The sequence below is a fragment of the Chinchilla lanigera genome, unplaced genomic scaffold (genome assembly GCF_000276665.1).
Source record: "Chinchilla lanigera isolate Chin_1 unplaced genomic scaffold, ChiLan1.0 scaffold00157, whole genome shotgun sequence".
Lineage (NCBI taxonomy): Eukaryota > Metazoa > Chordata > Mammalia > Rodentia > Chinchillidae > Chinchilla > Chinchilla lanigera.
Window position 1 is genome coordinate 1,195,915 of NW_004955558.1, and position 24,346 is coordinate 1,220,260.

The following is a 24,346-nucleotide window of genomic DNA, read 5'->3' on the forward strand; positions in this document are numbered from 1 at the left end:
CAGCAGCCTCAACAAGCTGAGGGAAGCCGGGGGTGGACCTGTGACGTGGAGTCCGGGGGGAGGCTGCCCACAGGACCCTTAGATCTGACCCAGGGAAACTGACTTCAGAAATAGAAGACAGTAACTTTCTTTCTCTCAGATATTAACTGTGGAGCAATTCATTTCAGTGTCTGCCAGAGACTCTTGGGAGGAGGAATCCGTTCAGCAGCTCTATGAAATTACAAACAGGCAGTTAAGAAAATGAAAGGCAAACAAAAATGCCCTTCTTCCTTCATATCTATTTCTGTGCTCCTATTTCAAAGAGTTGCTTACATTTCCTCACCCCACCTCTCTTCCACTGTTTTCCTCCAGTTAGGGCTCCACAACTTTTCCCATCCATCTCCTGAAACTGCTGCTGTCAATGTACTACGCCAAATCCCCAAGCCTGCTCAAAGTGAACGAAGCATCCAATGTAAGACAAAGCTGTAAAAGCCACTGGAGGACACACACAGGAACGGCTCCATGACACTGGCCTGGGTAGTGGTAGTTTTTCGGAAATGACCACAAAAGCCAGGCAACAAAAATTAAAATAGACAAAAGGGTTTGCATCAAAATAAAATAAAACAAAAGAAGGGAAGCAATGAATCAGATGCAAAGGTAAATAATAGAAATGGATAAAAAGTTTATAAAACATATATTAGATGAGGAGTTAATATCCAAACTTTACAAAGAACATAATAAAAATTCATAAGGAGACAACAAATATCCCAAGTGAAAATGACCTGAGGGAACGCTTCTCTCTCTTTTTCTTTTTTTCCCCGGTACCGGGAATCGAACTCATGACCTTGCACTTGCCAGGCAGGCGCTGTGCTGCTGAGCTAAATCCCCAGCTCCCTCTGAGATGCTTCTCAAAAGAAGCCATATGTGGACAATGGGTATGAAAGATGCTCAACCTCAAAATTCAGCGGTATTTTGGTTTGTAAACTCAATTCTCTCCATGGTTCTGGTTGCAAACCAAACTGTACAAGAACCAAATCGAAGTTCCCCATAAGGTCAATGCTGAACCTAACCACTGAATTTGATTTGGTTTTCATCCAATTTAATTTGTGATCAGAATCGTGGAATCAAGTTTGTGAACTGAGGTACTACTTTCCATCAGGAAAATGCAAATGAAAAACAAAATGAGATATCACCTCACCCCAGTTAGCACAGCTATGAATCAAAGGGGAAAAACAAGGTTGGCAAAAATAGGGAGAAAAATGAACCCTTGTACCTCTGTCTTAGTTACTTTTCTCTTGTCACTGAGACAAAATACCTGACACCCAAAGTTAAGGAAGGAAAGGTGCATTTGGTTCACAGTTTGTAGAGGTTTCAGTCCATAATCAGGTGGCTCTAGTAACAGTGTCTGTCTTTCTGCCCCTTTTATACTGTATCTAGGCTGCTGGGATTAGGGCAATGCCAAGCCAATTAGTGAATGGATCACACACCCTTAATCTCAGCATCACACACTCTAGACTCAACCTCCTCTGAGAATCTGCCCCGCTTAACTGCATGAGGATTTGGGGACAACCAGACCCAAACCACAACAACCTCTTTGTGAGAATGTAAATCAGTTCAGCAATTGTGAAAAGCAGTAAGGAGACAGCTCCAAAACTAAAAATAAAACTAGCATATGAGCCACCACTTCCATTTCTGGATATATTCATGGTCAGGAAAATGAAATCAGTGTCTAAGAGACAAACCAGCATTCCTATATCCACTGTAGCATTACCAACAACAGGCAAAGTGCAAAATGAGCTAAATGTCACCATGCATGGGTGACTGGATCAGAAACAGTGACACAGCATGTGCACACACACACACACACACACACTGCACATACACAAAGTGGAATATTGCATATTTAGAAAAGAAGGAAACCCTTCCATACTCAACTACAAGGATGAAATCAGAGGATGTTATACCATGTGAAATAAGTCAGGCATAGAACAATAAATATCACATTATGTCCTTTTATGTTAAATGTGAAAAATCAAACTCACAAAAGCAAGAGAAGGGTGGAGGCAGAGGGTTGGAGGTGGAAGCAAGAGTGAGAGGCTGATCACAGGGTATAAGGAAGGAATCAGTTCTGGAGATGTACATAGTGGCGATTATAGTTAGTATGATGTACTGCATATTTCAGAATTGCTAATAGTGTAAATTTCCAAAAGCTCTCATCCCAAAGCAACAAAAATCAAATACTTCTGGATCTGAAACAATCTTTTGATTAACACAAGATGTGTTAGTTCCAAGTGCAGAGATGTTGGTGAGTATGTGTGGTCATTCAAATGGTAGCTTTGTTTAGCATGGAACGGTGTGCATATATTTCAAAATATTACATACACAGTTTCTGTTTGTTCATAAGATGACATTAATCATGATAATTATAAACTACAGAGGTGAATATCCACAAAAATTGCACTATATACTAAAGATGTCTAAACTTTTGTCAATTATACCTCAAAAAGCCAGAAATATTTCCTATAAATATCTAAGGGCAACACGAAAATTATTACAATTAATAAACAAAGAGAAACTGCTGACGCAAAGGTCACAGATGATAAGTGTGTTTCCTCTTCTGCATGTGTGATCACCTCTTCTTGCCTCCTCTGTGGACTCCTTCACCCCCAGCCTGTACCCTCTTCTCTCCCCACTTCTGTGTCCCGTTCTCTGCCTGGATCCCCCTGTGGGTGTCAAAAGGCTTCTCAAAGTTACTATCCTTCCTTAAAACCCTCTTTGAAGCAGATTGCCTTCCTTCCAGTTGCTCAGTGAAGCATTCTGGCACTGTCCGTGGTATCCTCTTTTCCTTAGTGACCACATTCTTTAGAAGCTGTTAGGGAGAGAAGTATCATGGTGGGATGGAGGCAGGAACACTCAGGAGATGCTTGGAATTGGCTAACCAAGGTCTGCAGGTATTCAGAGCAGACACAAAGAAAATCCAACAAGAGACAACCTGAAGAAGCCCATGAGGTCCAGTAACAGGGATGAGTGGAGCAGGAAGCAGTCAATTCTCAATCCGGACACTGCTCACAGCTTGGGTCTAGTGAACACACCTTTTTGGAAAAAGTGCAAATCCCCTCGAAGGAAGAAACCAAATGCAGCAGTGGTTGCCTGGTCATGGACTGGTGCCCAGTCTAGAGTCCCCCACCCAGTGCTCATTTGACATAACTCTTTTCCCACTTAGAGAATGGAGACCAGCAAGTGAGGTATTCTGAAGAGAAGGTCTCTCCAGATCAGCACACTAAGGAAAGCAAAAGCCAGAGAATCACACTCAGAAGGCAGTGACTCTGTTAGAACTGGTGAGCCTTAGGAACAGAGGCACAAAGGGCATAGCCCTCTTAAGGACACAGAACTAGGGATTGAGTAATCTGAGAGACAGTGAGAGTCAGAGAGATTGCTGTGGCTGTGACTAGTGGGAGCTGTGGCTGGAGAAAAGATACTGGAACATTGCTAGAGCGGGTACAGTATGCACAAACACTGCTTAGTTCTCCTTCTGCATCCCTAAATAGACACAACCGGAAAAGAAGTTCTCCATAACACATCATAGTCAGAATCCCAGAAATTCAGAACAAAGAAAATACTAAAAGCCATTAGACAAAAAGTCAAGTAATTTGTGAATGCAAACCTATCACAATAACAGCAAATTTCTCAACTAAAGGCCAGGAGAGCTTGGGGTGAACTTTTCCAAGCCCTTAAAGAAAGCAATTGCCAACCCAAATTACTACATCCTGCAAAATGATACTTCAAATTAATGGAGACATAAAAACCTTCTGTGACACAGAGAATCTAAAGAAACACATGGCCACCAAATCAGCATTGCAGAAATGCTCAAAGGATTCTAGTGAGAGACAGGGAAGCCAACATCACAAAGCCCAAAGGAAAGAATACATTTAATTGGGAGAGTAATTAAGTAAGAAATGAAAAAAATCATCACTTAAAAACTAATCCAGGGACAAGAATTCATAAATACCTGTCAATAATAATGCTCAGTGTAAATGGTCGTAACTTCCCAAGCAAAAGACACAGACTGGCAGATTGAATCAAGAAAAAAACTCAATTTTATGATGCCTGCAAGAGACACATCACATCTACAAAACACACTCAAAGATTGCAAGTGAAATCATGAAAAATGATGCTCCATATATCAAGCCCCAGAGCAAGCAGGAGTGGTATTCTAATGTCAGAAAAACTGGACTTTAAGCTAAAATGGATCAGAAGAGACAAAGAAGGTCACTTATTGGTAGAGAAACAATTCAACAGGAAGCAATAACTTTTGTAAATAAATATGCACCAAATTCTGGTGCATCTTATTTCATAAAACAAAAACATGTTGAGATAAAAGGACATACAGACACCAATACAGGCATAGTGTGGGGATTAATGTCCCAGTGTCACAAACAGATCAACCACAAATACTCAATAATTATTTCAGAGTTGCACAACATCATTTAAAAACCTGAGCTACAAATATCTATAGAGTGTTTCATCCAACAACAGCAGAACACATTCTGTCCAGCCACCCATAGAACTTTCTCTAAAATAGGCCATATTTAGGCTATCATGCATGTTTAAATAATTAAAAATAATTGAAATAATCTCTTGCATTCTACCAAATTACAACAGAATGAAACTAGAAATCAATATCAAAAGAAACCATAGAAAGTTTACAAACACATAGAGATTAAATATTAATTTCCTGAATATTCAGTGGGTAACAGAAGAAATAAGGGGAGAAATTTTAAAAAAATTTTAGATCAAATGACAATGGTAATACAACATACCAATACCTGTGCCACACCATGAAAATTGTTCAAAAGGAAAAGTTTCTACCTGTGAGTGCCTGCTTTAGAGATATAGAATATCACCAATTAATAATGTAGTGATGCACCTCAAGGTCCTAGAAAAACAAGAGCAATCCAAATCCAAAACTTGGAGAAGGAAAAAAAAATTATAATTATCAGAACACAAATCAATTAAATAGTGACTAAAAAACAACACAGAAGATCAATGAATCGAAGAGTTGTTACTTTGTAAGGATAAATAACATCAATAAACTCTAGATAGATGTCTTACTTTTCTCATTACTGAGACAAAATACCCAACACCTAAAGGTAAAGGAGGAAAGATTTCTTTTAGGTCACAGTTTGTAGAAGATTTAGTCCACAATCAGCTATTCCAACAAAGGGTGGCATGGCAGAGGGGCATCACAGAGGAGAGAAAAACAGTTCATGGCATGGCAGGAGGAAGGCAGGAGGCAACAAAAGCAACAAGCAGCATGTGACAAGCCACCACACCACACCTTCTTTCTGTGCTTTAAATTCTATCCAGGTTATGTGCCCTTAGGACAGATAGCACTCACACCTGGGAAGGGCCTTCCCATTATTTACTCCCAGAACTATGACAAACCAATCAGTGGACTGATTTAGCAATCACACACCCTTGATCCTGGTGTCACATACTCTAGATCCATCCACCTCAAAAGAGCCCCACCTATGACAGCATGAGACTTTGGAGATACATCTAGACATAAGCCATAACAATAGACTTATCAGAAAAGGAAAGAAAAGGCCTACATCAATGTAATTAGAAATGAAAAATATGAAATCAAAGGACAACACAGAACTCAAGAGGAGTTTTAAAAACTATTTGAAAACATATTCTCATAAGTTGGGGAATCTGGAAGAAATGGATAAATCCTTAGACACATACAACTTACCAAAATCAACTGTAGAAGATATAAAAACCCTGAATAGATCAGTAGTGGGCAGTGAAATTGAGGCAGAAATAATAACTCTACCAACTAAGAAAATCCCAGAATCTGATGGATTTAACAATGACTTACTAGAACTTAAGAGAATAACTCCAGTATTCTGGAACTGTTTCATAAAGTTGAAGGGAAGGAATGTGGTCAAACTCATTTCTTGAAGCCCACATTACCCTGATACCAAATGGAGAAGGTCTGAACCAAAAGAGAAAGCTACAGGTTGATATCCTCAATGAATTATAAATCATACAACCTGACCAAGTTGTCTTTATCCCAGGAATTCAAGGATGGTTCAACCTACATAAATCAATAAATGTAATACACCATTGTTATAGTTTATGTCTAGATCCCCCCAGCCAAATCCACATGTGCTCATAGATGTGGCTTTTGTAAGGTGATTCTGTCATGAGAATGTGATGCTTATCAGTGGATCAGCCCACTAATGAGGTTATGGCTAAATGTGATGTTGGGAGGTGAAGTCTGGCAGGAGGAGGGAAGCCACTGGGGTGTGGCCTAGAAGGACCTCCCTCCTTTTCTCTCTCCTCTCTTCATCACTCTCTGTTTTCTGCTTCCATGCTATGAGTAACCCTCCTCTTCCATACCTCTGCCATGGCCCTAGACTGAAACCTTTAAAACTGTAAGCAAAAATACACCTTTTCTCTTGATACCCATGGGTATCAGGTACCATGTTTTGTATCAGCAACAAGCAAAGTAGCTAAGACAGCCATGCGAATAGAAGTTAGGATTCAAAAGACATTGTCATCTCAACAAATGCAGAAAAACCCTTTGATAAAATCCAACTCCCATTCATGAAAAAATAAATCTGATGAAAACAGGTATAGAAGGACCTTACCTCAAACTAATAACAGCCATTTAGGACAAACCCAGGCCAACAACGTACTAAATAGAGGGAAAGTCTAAAACCAGGAACAAGACAAGTGTGTACACTGTCACCACTAATATAGTACTCAAAACTTTAACCAGAGCAGTCAGGCAAGAGATAGAAATAAAAAGGATATGACTAGGGAAGGAGGAAGTCAAATTTTGCAAGCTTTTTATGATCATTTATATGATCCCTTTCACACAAGGCTCAAAAACCTCAAACAGAATAATCTTAGAGCTAAAAAGCAAATTAAGCAAAGTGTCAAGATCTAAAATAAGCACTTCCAATTCTATTGTGTTTGGATATACCAATAACGAACCTATGGAGAAAGAAATCAGGAAAATAATCCCATTCACAGTAGCTCCAAAAAGAATTAAATTTCTAGGAGTCAACCTAACCAAGGAGGTGCAGGCCTCTCAATGAAAATTATCATCCTCTAAAGAAAGAGATTGAAGAAGACATTAAGAAATGGAAAGACATCCCCTCCTCCAGGATACTGTCAAAATAGACATATCACCAAAAGTGATAGTAGCATTCTTCATAAAACCAGGAAAAAAAAAATTTTTTTATGAAACCAGAAGAGATCCAGAATATTTAAAGCACTCTTGAGCAAAAGAGAAAAATGGGAGACATCACAATCTTGGATTTCAAGTTATACTACCAGGCTATGGCAATAAAAACAGGGTAGTGCTACACAAAACAGACATGGAACCAATGAAATAGAAGAATCAGAAACAGCTTCACAGGCCTTTGCCATGTGATCTTTGGTAAAGGAGCCAAAATAAATGCTGAGAAAATATAGGCTCTTTAACAAATGGTGCTGGGAAAACTAGTCATTCACATAAAGAGTAAATCTAGGCCCATGTTCCTCTCCCTGTACTCCAGTCAAATCAGAATGGTTCATTCAAACAAAAACACTGAATCTGTTGGGAGGTAAAGTACTTGAAGACATGGGCATAGGCAAGAATTTCTGGAATAGAATCCCAATCATATAAGAAATAATTACAAGGGGCTGGGGATTTAGCTCAGAGGCAAAGCGCCTGCCTGGCAAGCTCAAGGTCGTGAGTTCGGTTCCTGGTAACGGACAAAAACCAAAAAAAAAAAAAAAGAAATAATTACAAGAATTAATAAATGGGATTATGTCCAATTGAAAAGCTTCTGCTAAGCAATAGAAATGATCAACAGGGTTAGGAGAAAGCATACAGAATAGGAAGAAATTTTGCAGCTACTCTTTTTATAAAGGGTAATGCTTAGAATATGTAAACTACTAAAAATTTAGCCCACAAAAAGCAAAAGCCCCCCTCAAAAAGTGGGCAGTTGGAAGGCATAGACACGTCTCAAAAGGAGAAACACAGTGGCCTATAAATACATGAGAAAAAGCTCAGCGTCTTTGGCCATTAGGAAAGGGAAATCAAACCAGCAATGAAATTTCATACTACTCCGGGAAGAATAGCTGTCATCAAAGACTCAAAAACCAACAAATGCTGGCAAGGATGCAGATGAAAAGGAACTCTTCCGCATTGTTGGTGAGAACATAAACTAGTGCAATCACTATAAAAATCACTGTAGCGATTACTAAAAAAACCCTAAGTATAGAAATTCCCTTTCTCCCAGAATATCTCTCCTGGGTATCTTCCTGAAGGAGTTAGAGTCATCGTATTACAGTGATCCATGCAAACTCATCCATACAGCAGCACAATTCGCAATAACTAAACAATCGAAACAGCCTAGATGCCCATGGATAGTTGAATGTATACAGAAAATGTGGTATATATACACGGTGGAGAATTGCTAAGCCATAAAGAAGGATAAACTTCAGTCATCTGTATGAAAATGGGTGCACCCTGAGACCGCACTGTTAAGTGAAATAAATCAGACACAGAAAGTTGAATATCACATGCTTTGTCTTATACAAGCAACCCATTTTATAAATAAAGAGCAAATAAAGGAAATATGAGAGGAAACAGGGAAGTTGCCCCTTTTAGAAGGAAAAAGGGACCTGCAGAAGGACACCGTGGGAGAGGGGATCAAATATGATTGATCTGTGACATGTCTGTACTGATTCCTCAAGACAAGTGTAATTATTTTACACCACCACATGCACTGATAAAATCAAAGGAAGTCCTGTCAGCCTGGCCCTCCACACCATCAGACTCACTTCTTCTTTTTCTTTTTTTTTTTGGTAGCAGGAATCAAACTCAGGACCTTGCAATTTCCAGGCAGACGCTGTGCCACTGAGCTATATTCCCAGCCCCAGACTCACTTCTTTACCCCCACACTACCTCACTGACTCCTATGGCGGTCTGCTCCTTGAGGAGGATCCACCTGCTCCTTCCCCTTTGCTGTAATTTGAGTCTGCAATGTCCCCCAGAGCCCATGGGTTTGGACAACTGGTCCCCAGTGTGTGGCACAACTGGGAGATGGTAGAACCTTTAGAAGGTGGGAACCTTTAGAAGGTGGGAATATTTGGAAGGGGGGAACCTTTAGAAGGTGGGTGTTAGGTCATTGGGAGCATCGTGACTCTGACTCGTTCTTGTCAAGAGGTGAACAGGCCTCCTCAACGAAGGGCCACTGCCATGATGTAATGGGGCACCAGACGCCCCAAACTACAGGGCCAAATGACAGCAGACTGAACCCACTGAAGCTAAGGGCCAAAGTACACTTTCCAGCTGTACACATTCCTTACCTCTGGTAGTCTGTCATAGTGAAGAAAAAAAGCTGACCAATACAATGTTCTCTCAGTTGCTGCCAAGACATACTGTGGCTTGTTCTCACCAGGACATCCTTGGGGATCCCAGGAAAGTGAAAGCCCAGTCACAGCTCTGTGTCCTCAAAGGCTGTGGGTTCTGCGTCACCCTGCAGGGACCCCACTGTCTGTATCTTCTTCCTCAGGGCTCCCAGTCCTTCTGCCTTTCTCGGCCCTAAAGCACAGGCCTCTTTCTGAGTCCAGACTGGCATCGGCCTCTGAACAATGCCACAAATGTCTCCCTCTCCTCTTCCCAACACTGCTTCTTAGAAAAACACAGAACCTGCTCATTCAACACCTCCAAGTGTACCGAAGCATCATCCCTCACAGTGTGAGACACAGGGCCTGACCCCAGTGTCACCAGATTCTGTCCCTGCAAGCTTTTTCTACAGACACGGATCACCATTCTATATGTCTTAATTTATTATTTATTTTTATTCCGGCTCCCCTGATCTCTAGAACAATGGCTTCTTGATGACAGAGACTAGGATGCTGTGTACTGCGGCATCTCTGGCACCCACAAATACACTGGTACATGGAAGGGACCCAGTGTTGGTTACCAAAGTAGTCTATACAGAATGGGTGAATGCATCCCTCCATCGATCATTCAAGAATCAAATGCATGCATTGTAGACTGAACCTAGAGGATGCTGAAGAACTACACAAACACACACAATCCCACAGACACACACAAAAACACACACAAAAAATCACACACATGCACACACACTTCAGCAACACTGTAACTTGAGCCTGGAGTGTGATCAGTGCTTGGGTGGGAGGAATGAGGGGAGGACATCTCAGGGCAGGAACGGTACATGCATGCTCGGGTCCAGGGGGCCCTGGCCGGTGGCATTGGTGACAGCTTCATGGAGCAGCAAGAGGAGGCTCTGAAGGAGAGTCCAGCAGGGCACAGCGCACATAAGGCCTCCAGTCTGGATGTAGCCTTTTCCCAACTCTCTGCCCATGGAGAGGAGACGTGGCTGTTCAGGCTCTGCAGGAAGTGGACGATAACTGTGTCTGCAAACGCATCCCGGAGGCTGGTGTTGGCAGACATGAAGCAGCAGCGAGGTGCATTCAGTAGCTAGGGAAAAGATGAGGCCCAGGAATGAGCATGGTCAGGATGGAGAAAGGGAATCGGGCTGCGTCAGATTCAGGAGGAACGAAAGATCAGTTCGTGGTTTGTGGGATGAGGGGGATGAAGGGAGGTTGCAGTGAGCATGCCCTCATCGTGCTTCACATGTGGGGTCAGCCATGAGCATCACTGGACCCTGGCAGTGAAATTGGGCTCAGCGTGGTGGTCACTTGTGCATGCTGGGAGTTCTGGGGTCATCACGATGGGGGTGGCTAAAGGGAGGTGGGGTGCAGAGACGCTACGTCACTCACTTGAGAGCCTAACTCGTGACAGTGTCCGAGTCCACTTCTGGCCTTGCCACCTTCTTCCTGTGGTACCTGACTCTGAGTGAAGAGATCAGAGCTTTTCAGTGTGGGCATTCTGGGTAGAGAGGACAACTGTCACCTTGCCTGTGCCCTGTTGAGAGACTGGAGGGGTGACTAAAAGAGAGGGCAGGGACAAGAGAAAGAGAGGGAGAGAGAAAGAGACAGACAGACAGACAGACAGAGAGATCCAATTCCCAGACGTTGATGGGACAGGCTCTACAATGGGACAGAGCTGGACAATAAGGACTATCTCCTGTTGGGTTGTCATCACCCTCTCAGCCACTGTCTGCCCCCCATATTTTCTGACTCCTTTGAGTGTCCCAGCAGTGGGAACCTGGGGTTCAGTGGTGGCAGGCTGCCCTCCCCACAGTTCCTCTCCATCCCTGGGCAGTGCTCACCTGAGGAAGAGGAGGCAGAGCCCGAGAAGCAGGATCTTGACAGACATCTCTACAGTGGTGACCAGCACCACCTCTGCCAGGGGCTCTGATTTCCCTGCAGGGAAGTGGGGAGGCTGGATTCTTCAGCAAAGCACAATCTCAGTCCCTCCTGTCACCTAAGCTCTTGGCTATGGACCCTCTAGACCTCCCCTCATCTCTGGATAAGAGACCACATCAGGCTGGGCGTCTGTAACCTCCACTCCAACTGTTTTGCAATTGCATGGAGAAAACATTATTTTCTTTTTATAAAAAAATGTAAACTTTTGTTCACTAATAGATGATATCAAGAAAGTGGAAAGCGCAACTCTATGGAACTGGAGGTGATCCTCGCAAGTCTGAGAAATGCAGAACATGTCCCACAGTGAGCTGTGTGACGTGTGACAAAGGTCTTATACGCAGCCCCCTGAGAGGACCCTTACAGATCCAATTACAGAGAACCTGTGTGGCCCAATTAATAAATGCTCATACGATTCGAAAAATATGCCTCTGAGGAAGAGCTACAAATGGCCAATAACTACATGAAGATATTGCCATCATCCTTAACTTTTAGCTTAGTGCCAATCAAAATGGCAATGAGATGTTCTTTCATGCCCACTGGCAGGCTATAGGTTTTGTGAAAAGGAAAACGATAATATCAGGAAGACACGGAGAGCTTTTGAATGGAATGCTGGAGCTTACGTTCCCAGCATTGCTGGTGGAATTGTAATGTGCGGCCAGCACAGCAGGACACATTCTGCATTTCCTCAAAACATCACACTGTGTACCACAGTCCTGCTCATAATTCTGCTGCTTGTTTTGTGCTCAGGGGAAATGAAACCATCTGCTCACACAAAACGTTTACACCAGTGTTCCTAGAAGCATTATTGATAGCAGTCAAAGAGTAGAAACAACCCTATCGTCCATCACCTGATAAGTGGATGAGCAAAACGAGGTCTCTGCAAACAGTGGGGCTGCTACTGAGTCTTAGAAAGGAAGGAATTACTGACCCACGCTACACAGATGATCCTGAAAAACACTGTTACGTGAAGCAGCCAGACACATCAGGCCACAGTTTAGATGATTCTACTTCCGTGCTGTGTCCAGAGCGGGCAGCTCCACAGAGACAGAGCGAGTCGTGCTCCTCGGAGGAGGAGAAGGTGCTGTAATTGCTTTTTGTATGCAGGGGCCTTTTTCGGTGGGGGTTTTGCAAAGTTCTAGAATTTCATAGTGTGATAGTCACATACCTTTGTAAATATGACAAAAGGTCAGGTTTTTGTATACTTTAAAGCAGTTAGAGTTGAATTTAATGTTAGTGAATTTTATCTCAATGAAAACATATGGATATTCTATTTCAAAGTGGAGGGAGGTAGCGAGTTTTACCAAACCCTGGCATAGATCAAAAGGGTTCTCTGTGAGGGTGAGGGACGAGCTTCGGTGGGAACAGTAAGGCGAGGTCCCAGGGTCCATCCTCAGCACCCAAAACACAATCAAATAAAACAAAAAGGTTTTGGTGTGCATGCGGTGGGTGAAAACACACCCTCAGCCCTCACTGTTGGAAAAGCAACTTATCCACCCTTCAGGGAAATCCAGAATGAGGAAGCCAGCCATGCTGCTTTTAGGAATTGCCCACCAACCCACAGATGAGTGTGTGGAAGCAGATACAAAACTATCTTGTTGGCAGCGTGAAACTCCTGCATGACTGTGTTCCTTGGCCGTGAACAGCTGTGGAATCAGCTCTGTCTGTGCATTGGCCCCACAGGCACTGAGAAAGGATCCTCTGTGCTCCCGACATCTGTGACCTCTCTGGTCCCCAGGGGCACTGACTGAGGCTGAGCACAGCCTGTGTGCATCCTTGTCACTTGTGAGGACAGGACTGAGTTTCTGGGGACAGACTGCTGTGTGTTTGTGTGTGTTCTGAGTGTTTGTGTGTGTGTGGCTATATTTCCTTCCACAAGTACTTAGGTCAGAGTTACAGGGGGAATAAAAGGAGGAGGATGGAGGGGAATCCAGGAAATGGATGAGGGGGCTAGAAATCTGCTTGTGCTACATGCATGTGCATCTGTCTTCTGGAGGTCGGTGGATGTGCGCAGGAGCTGAGGGTGTGAGGACTGACTGGGACAGTCAAGGTGCAGCTGTGTGTGGGAAGGGCCAAGGTTCGTTAACAAGCGAGTTCTGTCTCCAGGTTGTGTCCAAGGTGAGGAGTGACCTGGTCCTGCCCTAAGCTGAAGAGACCCTGCCCCTCACCTCCAGCACAAAGGAAGTTCGTCCTTACCCAAGCTGGTTCCCAGGGAGACACTGTTTGTGGAGCTCCTTGAGGAATCTGGGATGGGAAGAGAGGGTTTTACCTTCTTCAGTTGGGGTGAAGTGTGAGATAAGATGGCAGTCCCCAATTTCACCCCAGAAATCACGGACCCACAGAAAGACAGGGCCTGTGCCCCCAATTCAACCAGCCATCTAGCACGCAACCATCATGAGTCCTAGCCCTGGTTCCGCCGTCCCTCACACCCCCAGGCCTGGGCTTACTGGCCCAGTTCTCACAGGTGATGTTGAGCTGGACGGTCCTCTCCACGGTCACACCAGCCCAGGAAACATCACCTGACAGGTGAGGTTGGTGCCGTGGTCCTGGGGCTGCGGGGTGAGGGTGAGCAGTGGGGAGCTGGTGATGGTGGGGCCCAGGTGGAACACAGAGGCCCCCACCCAGGAGAAGACGGGGGGGGGGTCCCACGCTCACAGGCCCAGGGCACAGAGCAGGTCAGGTTGCTGGGGGAGCCAGACTCCAGGGCCCCTAGGATGAGGATGTCGGGGGTATGGTTCAGGGCTGGAGAGAAGAAGGGACAAGGGATCAGGACAGACGGTCCAAGGTGCAGCCCTGAGAGAAGCTCCAGCTCTGACCCACTCCTCGGTGAGCTCTCAGTACTCGACCCTCAACTCCTCCCTCCAACCCATCTCAGCTCTGCCCTGTGGCCACCGTTACCTTCCCTAGTGGTCAGTGTGGAGCTAGAGTCTTACCTGTGACATACACAGTGACCCGGTTCCAATAGAAATTCCTCCTGAAACTTGCTGAGCTCATCTGAAAGAAGTATGAACCACTGTCGCCCCGCTGTGCGTCCCTGATGAGCAGGGAGCAGTTCCTGGTCTGTGTGTCCCAGAGGAGGGGGAAGCGGCCCCGAGTCTCCCTCTGCACTTGCTGTTGTGGGTTGTTTGTGGCTACTGGAGAGTCAGGGAGAAGGTCAGACCCCTCCCGGAAGCAGGAGCCAGAGACGGGGCGTGGCGTGAAGGAAAAGTGGTGGTAGGAGAATTGGCAGGCACGAGGATGCACAGACATTCCTGCACTGACACCGACTTTGGCATGCTCAGCCTGTATCTTGGGTACTGAGCCAGAGACCCTGTGGGGGAAACAAGATTCAGCTCTGTACAGAAGCCCCCAGACCCTCTCCCTGTGCCCACTCACCCGCCCACAGCAGAGGCAGCAGCAGAGGCAGCAACATGTCGGACGTGGAGGATCCTGGGCTCCTGTGGGTGAGCGCAGAAGGGAGGAGTAGGGGTGGGAAGCACTGTGGGACCCGGGGAAGCTAGGAAAGGCAAGAGACCTCAGTATCTCAAGGAACAGGAACTCAGACAGTCACATGGTCAGAGTTGTTCCTCTGTGCCACTGGACTGAAACTGCCATGACCAGTGAGCCCAGAGAACTGCACAGACAGGACCAAAGCAGGGGCAGACACCACATCCTGCTGCCATCTTGGGCACTTCCTTCCATATCTGGGTCTGGACAGAAACTTGTATCTCGTCCAACTGGCTTTGGGGGCCTCAAGGATGGCCATCCTGCCTTCACAGGGTGGGACAGGGACCTCTGAGGTCCTCTGAGGCTCGAGAGATGGTGGCACCAGATTCTTACTCTGCTTCTTCCCCGGCTAAGCGGCTGCAAGTGGTCTTTGATTGCACCAAAAAGTGGCCTACACTCATCAGCATGAGGAAGTCACAGCAGTACCGTGAACTCTGTTTCTCAATTGGGTGCAATTTCATCTCTCAGACACTTCTCAGTGACTCCAGACATTTAGCTGGTTGTACCCTGATGGGGGCAGAGGCCAGGTGCCACTGAGAACCCCGCAGTGCACAGGACAACCCCCCAAGACAGAGTCCTCCAGCTCCACATGTCCACAGTGCCCAGGTCAGAAGCGCTGCAGCTGACCCTCGAGCCAGCCAGTGTCTCCAGGTGTGGAATATTGGCGGTTGTGTGTGATATTCGGAGCACAAAAAATGACGGAGGGTCTTGGGCCAACCCTTGTAGGCCCTCATGCTTTCATTCATTCCTGCATGCATGCATGCATCCCCTCACTCTGCAGAGCGAGCACCTGTTCTGCGCTGGGGTTGGTAGCAAATGCTCTAAATTCTGCTCACACCCTTGAGGTGCTGTCCACACTCTGGGACAATCAGACACGCTGCCAGTGAGCACTCCATAAAGCAGTGAGGAAAAAGAAGGGCCGGTGGTTGTGTCTGAACCTTCCCCTTTGGGCACAGCGAGCAGGATGGAGATGGTCTGTGCTCTCCCAGGACAGAGGGACTATTCTAGCTTTGGGCAAGATGCTCTGCCCAGGCACAGGTCATTAAGGAAGCAAAATGTCCAAGTGGAAGAGAGGGAAGGAGGGCTCTTCTGGCCTCCTCCTGCTCCCTGACAGGTGGGGATGTTCCTAGCTGGCCCCAGGTCCTCCCCCATTCCTCACCTCCCCGCCCCTGCCCTGACACGGTCACTCTGTCCCCTAGTCTGACCACACCTGTGCACAGAACTGCCATGGCCTGCGTGTTTGCTACTCCCAAACTTCTTACGCTGAGTTCCTAACCCCAAGGTGATGCTCTGAAGAGCTGGGGCCTTTGGGAGGTGATCAGGCCATGCAATGGAGCCCCATGAGTGGGATCAATAGCCTTATAAAAGATCAGTGCCAAGAGAGCTCTCCTGTCCCTTCCCTCAGGAGGGCCGAGTGAGGAGGTGCCCTCAGTGAAGGCAGAACAGAGGGCTCACCAGACACAGAATCTGCTGGTGCATCGTTCTGTCTCCACGAGGGAGATGAGGTGTCACTGTCTCACTCTATCCTCAGCGTGCAAATGTCTCTATGGATACCCAGGAAAGGGCCAGCCCCAGGGAGGTGTGGCAGCCTGGGTGTGCTGGGTATCTTACATTTACAGAGAAGCTGTCTTTACCACTCAGAAAGTCTCGAGGGAAACAGCTTCTTATAGTATTTTCGGAGCTGGAATCAGGCACAGGATGACTGAGATGATGCCAACAGGTTTGATGTCGGAGGCAGGACTGGCGTGGAAGTGAGTCATAAAGGTGCAGATAAATGAACAGACGCCTGGTGCCTCGGCCACCCCACCAGCACTCACAGGAAGTGGAGGCGCATGGTGCCCCCGTGGAGGCCCCAGCTGCAGAGGGCAGTCACCTGACAGAGGAGGCTGGACCTCAGGTCCCCGGCCTTGTGTGCTGACTGTACTTTCTTATTTTCTGCACTGCTGATGCTGTGGAATCTGGGTCTTGCTGACTGAGGAGAGACCCGGCCAATAGAGCTGGCCAACAGCTGCAGAGAGCAAGTGGTGCCGGGGAGTTTGCTATTCAGTGCCAACCAAGCCACCCAGAGCTCATCTATCTGGCTGTCACACCCTGGGAAGCCATACACCACTACCCTGATCGTCCCAAGGCGGTACAGACAGTGGGGCACAGTCCCTGCACCCCAGAACACATGGAAACTATTTAGATCAGCTAAATATGCTGGCACCTTTCCTGAGAAGCCACCATAATGCCTCCTGCCTGTCCCTTCCCTTGCTGCCCCTCACCTCAGGCCTGGGTGGTCTCCTGGGCCCCTCCCATTGGGAAGTATGTATAACAAATCCTCTTCTTAATGGTCACTGTCTCCTGGTCTGTTGGCCTCGTCATGCCTGAATAATAATGAAACCTATTATTTTCTTTCTTTATTTTAAAAATAAAAGGAGGAAAATATTAACAGACAGTCGACATTTTACAAAATAGCAAAGGAACAGTACAGACAGTACAGAGTTACAAACAAAGTGGTAGGGAATTAACAATGCTTGTTGTATTACATATTGATACCTTCAAAGTGGTTTCTCATGAAAACAGATATAGACATACAAAGCTGATCAACCAAGGACTCATTGACAGTTTCTTTCAGCAAAGAAATACAAAACAGTAGAACAGCCATGTTAACTACCCTGCATATACATACATACAAACTTTCTCCTTCTTTCCCTTCTCTTTTCCCATATCCCAGTTACCCTTTACCTTTGAGTGCTTTCCTATCAATTTACAATGTCTATCATATCTCCTAGTTTAAATTAACTCTTTCAGTCTTTACACTAGAGAAACAATGCGGTGTTTGCACATGTATGTTTGATTTATTTCACTTATGAGCATGGTCTCTAGTTGTGACCATTTAAATATAAAGGCCTCGAGCTTATCTTTCTTTACAGCTGAGTAATATTCCATTATATAAAAGTACCACAATTTTCTTATCCAATCCTCGGTGGATGGACATTTGGGTTGCTTCCACATTTTAGGAATTACAAATTGTGCTGCTATGAACATAGGTGCACATACATCACTGTGATATGATGTAAAACCTATTATTTTCTGTGTAACAAAACACTCCGGGCTGAGGAGGAGCACGGGGGAGTGAGGAGAACCAAGCTCTCAGAGGCGAGGGAGCCCGAGTCCAGGAGACAGGGAGGCGGTCCCCACAGCTGCACCACAGGACGTGGCTGGTACTGGATGTGGGTTCCGGGTCAGAGCTGATGTGGTGGGGGAAGACGGGGGGGGGGTGGAGCGAGGGAGAGAGAAAGAGGGGGGCACAGGCAGAGAGAGACAGAGAGAGAAACGGAGAGACAAAGACAGAGAGAGATCCTGAGTCTGTGAAGAGCTGTCTTCTCACCCTCTTGCTAGGGCCTGTTTCAGCGTTGTACTTGCGCTGGGCTGCTGCAGTAGGAATACCATGAACCGGGCATCTGAAATATCAGACGTTTATCTTCTCACAGCGCAGGAGAACAAAGCCAGCCCAGGTGCAGCTGATTCATTTCCTGGTCAGGGCTCTGTTCTGGCTTGCAGACGGCTGCCTTCTTCTGTGTCCTCAGATGGCCTCTCCTCAGTGAGTGTGTGGAGAGAGAGAGGGAGATGGGACAGGGACAGGGCCAGGGCCAGGGAGAGATTTTCATTTGGAGCCAAGCTGGCGTTGCATAATTGGATCTCATCAGATCACGACCCCACCTTTCTGACCTTATTTACCCTCACGCACCTATGAGCAGCTGTTTCAGATTAGACATTAAGGCTTCAACATGCGAGTTTTGGAGGAGACACACTTCATTCCACAGCATTCCGGTCCCGGGGGGTCTGCACACTCCGCCCCATCACGTGCAAGGAAGGCCCGTCACATAAGAAATGACAGTGTGCACTTTCTCTTTCAACTTGAAAGGAAGCGACCCCTCCTGCACCATCCCCCCGGGGCCAACGGTACTCTGGGCGCAGCTGCGCTTCCCAGGTGGAATCATCCTCAGGCCCCACCCACGCCGCTTGGTCTCGGGGTGCTGGTGGCCACGGGGCCGTCCTTGCCAGGTTTGCTCTTGTTCTGACCTGGGAGCCGTACGCGGGTGTGGCTTTGCCGCAGCCACCCAAGGGCTGGAGACCGCGCAGGGCGCAGCGCACGGGTTCCCCACTCTTCAAGGACTTGCTCCCTTTGAGCTGGACATGTGGGTGCTCGGTCTGGACGGGCCCGGGGTGAGAGGCTCAGCGTCCCAACTCCCCTTTTCTGCGACCGTCTGGTGTCCAGTTCGCTCTTCCCAGGAGTCAGGGGCTGCGGGACCAAGAGGGAGCCCCGACGGGCAGGTGAGAGGGGGGCGCTCAGGGTGCGCGTGCGTAGGAGGAGCGCCTAGGCGGAGCCACTGCCTGTCCGCGCCGGCGGTCTCCGGAGAGCCTCTGTGCCCTCTTCCTCTCCCTCTGGAAACTGGGAAGACAACCCCAGCTCTCCCCTCTCCCGGCCGCCTCTCTGCCTCCCGCACCTTGGCAGCACCTTGCCCTACCCAGGATGGTGGGGGAGGGGGCTCTACCTGGCCACGCGGGTGAGCCACTGCCCGGAGCGCCCTTCCCGCTGTGCGCCACGTCCACGGCGGCCGAGCTGAAGCCGGAGCCCCAGAGGAGGAAGAGGCGCAGAGAGCGAGCGAGGGGAGAAGAGCTGCGTTCACTCATTTATCGGACGAAACGGCACCAGGGGCTGGGAACAGACCTGACCTCGCTTCTCGCTGGCCAGTGAGCGGATCCCTAGCAACTCCAGGATTTCGTGACGGGCGCTGGAAAGGGGGACGAGCAGACTCCGCACTAGTGGCTCCTGTCCCTTCGCGGCTCCACAGGTGCCCAGTCGGAGTCCCCGAAACCACAGACAGGAGCATCGTGAATGCCACCTGGTGGCGACACTGTGAATCGCGGCCCCTGCTACTTCCCGGGGGCTGCCTCTTGGTGCATTGTTTTGGCTCTCTGGATATTGGCTAGGAGTCTGTTAAAATGCAGCATTTCAGCTGAGGGAGAGAGGGAAGGACGTTTTACAGCATTATTGGAGGAATTTTGTAACACCTGAGGTAAACCCATTCGCTGCATTCAAGCCAAACACAGGTGACTTCCGCCCACGGGAGACAGGACTGACTTGGACCCTGGATATTCTCATAGAAGCTGCTTCAGGCTTGGGGAAGGCAAGAGAGACCGCCACGAAAAGCACCCACTGAAAAAGATAGGCGAGCCGCTGCGCTGGGAGCAGTGTTACACCAAGAGTTAGGAAGAGTCTGGGGCAGCCTCCGACGCAGGGACTTCCTGCAATCCTCAGCTCTCTGCGCACGCCGCTGCTGTACTGAGGTCCCCCGTGTGTGGTGAAGGATATGGGAGGGTTCCTGAGCAGGAATCCCAGTCCTTTCAATTTTTATTTTTATTAAAAATTTGAAACAGGATTTCACTAACTCACTAAGTAGTCCAGGCTGGGCTCGAACTTGAGATCCTCCTGCCTCAGCCTCCTAGAGGGCTGGGATTTCAGGGGTGTGCCACCATGGCTGGGTTGACTTAGCACCTTTGTGCCTCTTCCATCTCTTCTGCCACATGAGGACACCTAGATGGCACAAACTGTAAGGAAGAGGCTACACCAGTCATCACCAGCTGCCTCACTGACTGTCCCGCTCCAAAGCTGTGAGCAATGATTTTCTATTGTTTTCCCATTATAAATTACCCAGTCTCTGATCTTATTACAGCACCAGAAATAGACCAAGACAAGCGCTGGCCCTTATTCCTCTGGTTGTCCTGAAACTCTGCTGATTCTGTCTGTGGTCCCGTAACCATCCCAGAGAGAGACGCAGAGAGAGGACCATGGCTCCCCAGCCAGCCAAAGACGGGGAGCCGCTCTGGGGCTCTAGGAGTCAGGAAATGCCCAGGCGGAAGCAGACCCAGACAAATGCGCTGTGTGGTTTTCACAGCAGCCTCTGGCCAGTATCACGCCGCTTTCCCCCAGCCGCTGAGGTGGACCAGCTACTGAGAACTCAGACAAAAGGTGGACATGTGTCCTGTGGGGGAGAATGGGCATCCCAGGGATTCCTCAAATGATAGGGTGTCCTCCAGAGCAGGCAAGGGCATCTGCGTGTCTCTCCCTGTGGTTCTCAGGTCCCCCTGCCACCCCCAGCCAGCCCCATCCCGTGACGGGCCCTCTCGTGGCGTCAGGGACTCCCTGCAATCCTCAGAACCCACAGTTCCAGCCCTTGGGCCTGTGCCTGCTGATTCATTAGCCCTGGCCCAGTGCTTCTCAGAGAAGGGGCTTGCGGTTCCTCCAGATCACACGGATCACACGCTCCTTCTCCCCCAAGGATCAGACAGCGCGACGACGCTCCTCCCATGGGGCGCCTTAGGTGGGAGCATCCCCCCCTCGCTCTCCACACTGAAGGGCCCGTGGCAAACTCTGAGCCAGCCGGGAATGCAAACTCGGAAGCCAACAGCATCATGGGAGAGCATGAGCTTCTCACCGCTGTTGCAACCATGAGCAATGGAAGTTTGAAAGTTTCCTTCAGAAACAGAAATTTGGTAAGTGCCTCGTCATAGCCCTGGAGATGGGAAGAGAAGAGAAATAGATTCCATTGCTTCTGTCACTGGGCTGCTTTGGAGTATATACGTGGGGTTTGTGTGTGTGTGTGCGTGTGTTGTGTATAAACCAGCTATCTACTTTATTCCCCTATGGACCTGCTAGTGTATGTGTATATGTAAAAGTCTGTCTTACATGCATGTCTCTTTCACATGTACATATGCAGTCTACTTCTACACACAGTTTGGAAAGAGGGAGAGAAAATAGATCAGTGGTTCGAGGCCTGGAGGACATGGGGCAAGTGGGTGATGATGCAGGAGGCGGGGCTGCCTCCCAGGCTGCCGAGAATGTTCCTAAAGTCGGCGGTAGTGATGCTCACACACCCTGGTGCCTAGGCCAAAGTGCAGATGTTTGCAATGTGATTTGGGTATCATGTAAATCTCCGTAAAGCTGCTGCTGAGGAAAGCACACATCAGATGAAGAGCCCTGTGTTACAGGTGGAAGTTATTACTTTTACACATACCCTCGAATGTAGAATATTACAAAGTTGTTCTCACGGAAGTTGAGAGTGGGCAGTGGTGACCGAGGCTGAGGGTGCAGGGAGGGAGGGGAGGGGTCACGGGTGGGTCCAGCAAGCAGCCCCGGGCGCTGCCACGGCCTGGCAACTCGAGGTGGCCGGAGGTAGTGCTGTGTACTCCAAAGAGCTGAGAGAAAGGGCCTGGAATGTTTTCACCATAAAGATGTGAGAAATGCTCGAGGAGACAGACCTTTTACCTGATTTAAACCCTGGGCAATATGTACCTGTAATGAGACCTCACAGGGCAGCTCATAAATTTGTATACCTTTTGTGCTTTTGTGTAGATGTTTAAAATAAATTTAAATTAAATTAAAATGGAGAGCCAGGCATGGTGGTTCACGCCTGTAACTCCAACACTCAAGAGGCCGAGGCAGAAGGATCGCTACGTGCACGTGGCCAGCCTGGGCTACACAGTGAGTTCAAGGCCAGCCTGCACTGTATAGCAAGACCCTGTCTCTAAAATACAATACAATGAAATAAACTTTAATTTCAGGATGGTTTTGAGTGTGCAGAAGACAGCGCAGAGTCGCCATACCCCCAGTGCCCCATCCCCTCCATGAGCAACGTCAGACATTAGTATGGTGCATTTGTTACCATGAATAAACCAATTCCTGCACATCACTCATTAGTCCATAGTTTGTCTCCTTGTTTTCACCTAATGTCCTATTGCTCCCGTGCTGCAGGACAGCACGTCACATTTAACCTTTGTGTCCTCTCACGCTGCTCCTGGTGGCAACAATCCCTGGTGAGATCGTGAATAATTATTCTCTTTGCATCACTGGCCTTGGGGGAGGGTGGTCAGGAGGTCCAGCCAGGTGTTTTGCAGGACACCCCTCTGCTGGAAATTGCTGGTGTAGCCCTCGTTTATAGACTGAGGCTCTGCCTTGGGGGAGGCTGTGCACTTTGTTCTCTCAAAGATAGCAATCCAAGCGTGTATATGGCACCCATCGTAAATAAAAGAGTAAATGAGGAGCAGTGGTTGGGAATATTGGCCAGGTCCCTGCGGGAGCCGCACTGTGGTGCGCACGGAAAAGCTTTGCGTGGTTGGCCCTGGAGCTACATTCCATTTATCATCGGTAAGCAGAATGAATGGGGACTCGCAGAGCTGAGGTACAGAGAGGCAGAGTGTTTCTTTTCGTCATATGTGTGTGTCGCTTCCACAGGAAATCTGATTAGCTACAGTGTTTATTTATATTTAACGATGATGTCTAATCATGGGAAGTTGTTAGCTTTCCATGCTGAAAATATTTTGCATTTGTGACTTTAGAACTCTTTTAGGGGTTTCAGTTTTGGAACAATTGGAAAAGTAAATGGATTCAATTTTATTTAAGTTTCCGACTGTGGATTCTGTGCTCTGTATTTAGCCATGCTGGTGGATAAAGTAAACTGATCAAGAGGCAGATGAAAGATAAAGGGATGGTAAAGCCTCAACACTGGGTGTTCTTCGGGACCTTGGGGTCACTGAGGTTCTAGAAAACATCAATATTCCCAGCAATGTTAGAAATTCATGTTTAAAGAAAATTAGCCCAATTTTTAACCTGAAAATCACACACACACACACACACACACACACACACACACACACACACTCACAGCCGTGTGGTAATGTGCAAGGAATGGAAAACAACTCCATAATCCTAAATACTTTAAGAAATAAAGATGTGCAATTGTTTTTATGCATAAGCAAAACATCAAAGAATCTTATTTCAGTTCTGTTGAGAGAAGCAGCTGAGTCGCTATAAACAATGAATAAGATTTTTTTCTGAAGTATTTTATGCAGGAGATAAGAGTTGGTGCGACATCTGAAATGTAAAAGTCGTGACTGCAGCTAGCAAAAATGCAAGCCAGATTTGTTTTTGTAGAGTGTATACTGGTGATTAAACCCAGTTGCATGGGGAATCTGAGGGCCAACCACCCAAAGCTTTTCCGTGCGCACCACAGCGTGGCTCCCGCAGAGACCTGGCTAATATTCCCAACCACTACTCCTCATTTACTCTTTTATTTACTGTGGGTCCCATATACACACTTGGATTGCTATTTTTGAGAGAACAAAGTGAACAGCCTCCCCAAAGGCAGAGCCTCAGTCTATAAACAAGGGCTACACCAGCAATTTCCAGCAGAGGGGTGTCCTGCAAAACACCTGGCTGGACCTCCTGACCACCCCCCCCCCCCCCCCAGGCCACCGATGCCAAGAGAATAACTATACAAAATAAAATAAAGACTTTCTCTTTTCTTCCTTGCTTAAAGTTGTTCTGCTAACTCCAAAGCAGGCTTATGCTCAAAGGAGAAAGTGGAACAGGCCCTGTGGTGAGTCGTGGGGACCTTCAGGCACAGAACATGAGTGAGTCAGGCTTTGACAGATGCGGGGACTTCCTCCTTAGTAATCACTGAGAATGTGA

At 47.4% G+C, this 24,346-nt stretch overlaps 1 long non-coding RNA gene and 1 pseudogene across 1 annotated transcript in view; one reads left to right on the forward strand and one right to left on the reverse strand.

Moving 5' to 3' along the window:
- Positions 1-10,403: 10,403 nt before the first annotated feature.
- On the reverse strand, positions 10,404-14,862 carry LOC102017715 (annotated as a pseudogene).
- A 6,422-nt stretch (positions 14,863-21,284) lies between these two features.
- LOC106147430 overlaps positions 21,285-24,346 on the forward strand; it is a 4,969-nt gene continuing 1,907 nt past the window's right edge. The window contains exon 1 of the long non-coding RNA XR_001232334.1: positions 21,285-21,372. This is a non-coding gene — a long non-coding RNA (uncharacterized LOC106147430). The remainder of the gene's footprint in view (positions 21,373-24,346) is intronic.